The sequence below is a fragment of the Macaca fascicularis genome, chromosome 6, assembly GCF_037993035.2.
Source record: "Macaca fascicularis isolate 582-1 chromosome 6, T2T-MFA8v1.1".
In the NCBI taxonomy this organism is placed as follows: Eukaryota; Metazoa; Chordata; class Mammalia; order Primates; family Cercopithecidae; genus Macaca; species Macaca fascicularis.
Window position 1 is genome coordinate 113,305,315 of NC_088380.1, and position 6,126 is coordinate 113,311,440.

Genomic DNA, 6,126 nt, shown 5'->3' on the forward strand with positions numbered 1-6,126 from the left:
TTTCCCTATCCTCCCCTGTGTATGCAACATCATCCAAGTTAGTACCATCCACAAATAAAAATGTGTTGCTTATTATCTTTTTCTGAGCATTCACAAAAATGTTGAATATAAATGAACTTAAAACTTTCAACTTTGAAATGTCCTCATTTGTTTCTAAGAACCCAAACATTTGCATGTGTTGTTTTTATTTGTTTGAAGATTATAAAGCCAACGTAAATATATTTAACAGGCCATATTTAAGCTAACTGGAATATGGTACATCAAATTATATTGATAGAGGCAGGAGGCAGAGAACTTTCCTAGGCAAACAGGGGAGGGTCCCCAGAGAAGCTCCGACCTGCCCAGGTCATTGTGCACAGGGGGCTTGCCTAAACATGCCCACAGTGAACATTGCCATCTCTTAATACTTGTGCAATAAGGGAAATAAATCAATGTGGAGTGGCTCAGACTAAGGGCCCACATGCACACTGGAAGGACAGGGTGGAGCCACTAGGAATTCACACCGTATGCAAGCGAGGAGCTGGGCCTCTTCAGCTCATGTGTGGAAGTCCTGGTACTCCATTGTGAGGGGGAAACCTGCTTGGAGAATCCCTCTCTTTGCTGAGAGCTTTCCTTTCACTTAATAAATTCTACCCTCCTCACCCTTCAATGTGTCCACATGCCTAATTTTTCCTTGTGGTGAGACAAGAACCTGGATTTAACTGAGCTAAGGAGCAAAAAATCTTGCATTGATATTGTATATCAGGTTAAATGATGAAGACATAATAGATCTGTGTGTGTGTGTGTGTGTGTTTTCCTCTCTTTTACTCAGAAAATCTTTTTGTTGGTCTTATTGAATCTAAATTAGCCTAATTTTAGTGGATTAAATTTTATTTATTTCCCAAAAGTAAATATAGGTTTAAAGAAAAATACTCCAAAAAGTTGATTTGCTCTTCTGGATTATAATATTGATTTTAAATAACTTTTATATGATGCTTCTCTGAGCACATTTTAATCAAATGTTCAAGAGCAATTTATGTGTGACTCAGGATTCAGTTATAACTAGTGAAATAATTTGTCTTTGATAAATTACAATTAACTATCAATACGCCAGAACTAAATGCATGGCTTGAAATATCAAAAAAAGGAAAAAACAAACCAACCATTAGTTAGTTTTACCTTTGGGCTGTGCAGGAAATGTTGTAGAGGTGGAAGAGCATATTTTGAGATCTGCTACATATAGAAGTGCCTGTCTCCTGAGTATGACCTCAGTCAGCCTCTGTAAATGGAAAATTCACAAAAGGAAATACATATCATGAATGTTGGAAGTGACTTTAAAATCATCTAGTTCAACCCCTTGATTTCACAGATGAAAGAAAAGAAGTCCCAGAGAGACTGATGGAGAGGACCAAAGTCACACATCTGAGGAGCATGTCTGTTTCACATTACTGTTATGGACACTATCTGAATCTTCCAGGATCACTTTGTTTCCTGATTATACATGTGCCCAAGGCACACGTTCCTAGAACTTTTTGGAAAGGCATTACTTTATGCTAAATGTCCTTAAAACTTATCAAATTAATACCAATTTAAGTCACATGCCTGAAAAATCATTTCCACATTTGCATAAAATTTTAGATCCATTTTATTTAAATTTAGTAGATCAAAACCTAATGTTATCAATTAAATTTCAAAATAAGATTTTTTTAAATGCCTATCTGAATGTGTTTTCAAAGCTTTGTTACTTGGCATAAGATGAACTAGAATTCTTCGGAAGTAAAGTTGGTATTGTCTGTTTCACATTTTTTCACACCAATATCCTAATGAATGTCTCATACAGAAATAAATAGTATGACTGTGACGGCAAATAATTCTAATTACCAACATGCTGCACAAACATTGTTATCAAGAAAAGTATAGAGATGGGACATCAGAGTCTGTTCCCTAAGCAGGGAACGTGTTTCAATAGAAATCAAGATGCGGTATGAAAGTCAGAGTAGCCAACACTCTCAGAAGGGTGAGCACCATCCTGGTTACTCTGGGAGAGACAGAGGAATAGAAAACATATTTCCTCCAAAAGAATGTTCCAAAACAAAATCGTATTTAGCGCTATAAAAATGTCACTTGAATCTCTAAATAAGGAGAAAAATAAGATGGAAATAAAGGCCCTGGAGAATTTAGTTTTCCCTCTCCTTAGTGATGTGGAAAAAACCGGGTTCTCATCACATGACCGGGTTTTTAGGCACACCGACACATTGTAGGGTGAGTAGGGCAGGGTTAATTGGATGTAAAGTTAAAAAGGAAAGAGGAACTCTTAGCAAAGTGAGAGAGAATCCTGCTAGCAGGTACCCACCTTACAGATGGAATCCCAGGCCACCACACAGGAACTGAAGAGAGCCAGGCTCCTCCCCACTGCGAACAGCCTGAACTTCCCCTGGCTCCACCCACTTCCCCCAGTGCACAGGTGGGCATTGTTCAGAGACAATCAATCAGGAAAACGTGGGCTTCATCCGGACCGGCAGTCAGGTTTTTCAGCCTTCAGGGTGTTTTAGGCTCCATGATGGGGTTTCGCCGGGGACTCTTGGCTGTCTCCTGTCTCTATCACTAGTATTTCCACTCCTTGCTGTAGTGTCAATATTGTTGGATGATTATTTGCAAGTTGATACAGACACTTAAAGCCTTTGAGGTCATATAAAGTGCATACATTGAGCATGTACAAAACAAATATTAAAATATTTGGTATTAACCAACAGTGTAGCTCCTTGAAACTAAAATATCTGTAAACTATAACTGAATAAATTTCACTAGTTTAAGCACTTAATTAGCAAAACAGCCTCAATTCTGTTAATCTAGCATAAATAATATTTTTACTAGTTAATCAACCACTGTTGCTTAAGCAAGAGGAACACTGTTAAACATCCCCTTTGCTTTCAGTGCAAGGTACTTTTTTCTATTTAAATATCAATCAATTTATCATTTAAATATCTGTGTTTCAAAATTAACAGAATTCCAGATATAGAAATATTGCTAAGTCACATATTACAATTACAATATATGAATTCCAATATAGGTTTTGTGAATGAACTTGCAGATAATTATGCTTTTGAAGTAAAAGTGCCTTTTTTTTCTGACTTGGACAAGACAAATATTCAATTCAATAAAAACATTTGAACAACCAAATTATATAAAGCATTATGGCAGATTTAAATGTGATCTCTGTCATCAATGGGCTTGCATCCTAGACTGGAAGACAAATTATTATTCATCTTCAGTTTCACTAACTAGAGAATGATATGAGACAATGCATTTAAAGTAACTAGACAATAGTAAATTACGTTAGCATTTTCTAAACAGAATCACGAAAAACAAAAGATGTACAAATTATAATAATATATTGCACCAAATCTCTAATTTTTGTATTCCACATAAAGTATGCTAATATCTGTATGTGGCACCAAAAGTGCTATTACATGAGAGCTGTATGAATTATGAATAATTATAAAGCTATAATGAGTTCTTGAAGAGATAATTGATTGTGTTACTAGTCACACAGTTCATACTTTAGCTTTAAAATGATCTTTGCTTTTCATTCAATCAGCCCTATTTGAAAACAGTCATTTTACTTCCATCTTGGCTGGTATTAAATACTCATTTGTCAGTGCCCTGGGTATTGTGATCTTAGCATACTTAGAGAATATGTGTGTGCTTTAAGTGCCTAAACTATTGCAATAAGCAAGGTCACTCACAGCAATAGAGACCTAACTGGAACTGTAACCAACTGTATGATATTTGTATATCATACAAATAATATCTGCAAATGTCAATATGAAACAATTGGAGAAAAGAAGAACACATCATGCACGTGTGTGTGTGTGTGTGTGTGTGTGTGTGTGTGTGTGTGTGTATGTGGTGTGTGTATGCAAGCATTTATACGCTAAAAAAAAGCTACCAAGCCCTGTTTCCAAAGTACTCCTTCAGAATAAAATCAAGTACAGGAATTTCTAATTTTATCACTTGCCCCCAAGAGCTGCACAACCAACCCCAGAAGGAAATCATCTCTCACATGTTCTTATAATACCTTTATTCCCTGAATGGAGCTCATTTTGGCCATCTGTATTCTAAAACAAAACAACGACAACTAAGAAAAGAAAATCGCAGGGCACAGATGCATAGCTAGCATTCATCTGGAACACAGAGGGAGGAAAGGCTTGTTAAGTTTCTCTCATTGTCATCCCTTACAGGAATGGGGATTTGTAGTCTGGGTCTCTGGAAAGCCACACACTTGGCTTCAGATTAACAATTGCTCCCCCTCCCAACCTGCACAAGCAGAAGTATACCTTTTTATACTGATATTTCAGCAAGTGAAAAAGATGTGTCTTCCTGCTGCTCAGTTTAGTTTATAAACGATCTTCGTTTTTGAGGATACTACAACTCTCCCAGATGTTCTATTAGATGACTAAGTGTGTGTCTCTCGTTTCATATATGTTGGTATACTTACATTTACACATAGGAACATTTTTTTCTCAAAGTTGAAATATATTCATTCAACTACACTCATTGAAGTAGATTGACTTATTTTTGTCCAAATGACTTAGGTAGAACTGTACTGAAATTCGTACTAATAAGTATTCCAGACCCCATCATCCACAAATTAAGTTGTGACTCATTAGTTGGATTTACCACAGGAATCTGAGCTGTCTGATTTTCTTTCCACATATTATTTATTTGTGGGTACACATTCATAGCTTCAATGCAATGCAATATTTTTGGAGCACCTATTCTGACCATGACATTGTGCAAGAGCCTGAGATGACCTAAATTTCAAACAACAAAGGATTACTTGCCATTTATACAAAACAACAATTCTGAATATTCAGTCTACTTTCCCAGAGTAATTTTCATAATATAGCTATACTTTTTGTTCAGTTTGAGCAAAGGTAGAAATGAAAGTTTAAGTGTAGTCAAGGTTTTGATTTTTGTGAAAGATTGGAAGCATGTAGTGAAAACTAGCAATGGGAAAACTTTCAAGACCCTCTCGGGATAAATCTATGAAAGATGAGTACTTCCAACAATCACTTCTAAAGCAAATGTAATTCCCAGGTTGAAAAATATAAGTACGTTTATTTTTTATATTCACTTTAAACAGACAAAAGCTGTCTGTTTAGCCAGGTAGATGCAGTACAAATATCTGTACCTACTCTGTAGGAAGACCCTTGAGATTCTACTTCTTTCCTAACGATTGCAATTGTATTCCATTTATCATTACCTCCCCAATCTATCTATACATTTATTTATTAATAATTTACCTTTACATTATAGATATCTATGTACATTTAATATAGAAAATAATGATATTTCTTCATAATGCTTTTATTTTATAAGAAATACACATTTAACCAATTTTTTCTCTGCCATGACATTTACTTAGTTATGGCTTTATAGACAGATATCATTTAGGCATTTCCTGGCTGAATAAATCATAATAGATTTTAGGAAATTGAAAAAGATTAAAAGTGCTTCTCTAGTATGCATGAGACTTCCTTATTTTTAGAAGTATTAGTTAACTATTATATGCCAGGCAATATCTAGGCTCATGATAGCAGATATCAATAGAGACATAACTTGTTCCTTATGTACTCTTTAAACAGTGTGGCATAGCTTTAAAAGTATAGATTTTGGAGTCAGACAGACCTGAATTCAAATTAGAAACTGGTCATGGTAGTGGGATAATAACTAAGCTGTTTCATTTCTTTCTATAACAAACACCTAACTTTTGCTAGCAACATCTGGAAAGGCTTGCAGAAACAATCTGTGTTTTAAAAGAAAATAGCTTTACTCCTAGAGAATTTTAAAATCATCCCAAGACATTGCAAAAGAGGCTTCCACCTTTCCCCTCCAATCTCACTTCAGCCATGAAGAGTTCTTACCAGATGGGTGCTGTGTGGTCTCTTCCTTATTCAATCTACCAGCTCTGCCACGGGACTCGTTCCCAACCAAATCAACGCACTATCCTGCAGGGATGATCAGCCTTGGAGTGCCCTGCCAGAGAATACTTCAAATATGTTAAATTTCTCAGTGTAGAGTGCCTACAAGGGTAACTATTGTGTTGTTGCTGTGGGCCACATCTTAGAGCCTAACTAGGAAGCT

General features: G+C 35.9%; 1 long non-coding RNA gene across 1 annotated transcript; it reads right to left on the reverse strand.

The window, feature by feature from the left end:
• Window positions 1–978: 978 nt before the first annotated feature.
• Window positions 979–6,126, reverse strand: LOC123574009 (uncharacterized). The gene is made up of 3 exons (XR_006698817.2): window positions 5,907–6,126; window positions 2,333–2,602; window positions 979–1,258 (listed from the first exon to the last, which is right to left on the reverse strand). It is a non-coding gene; the product is annotated as an uncharacterized lncRNA (long non-coding RNA).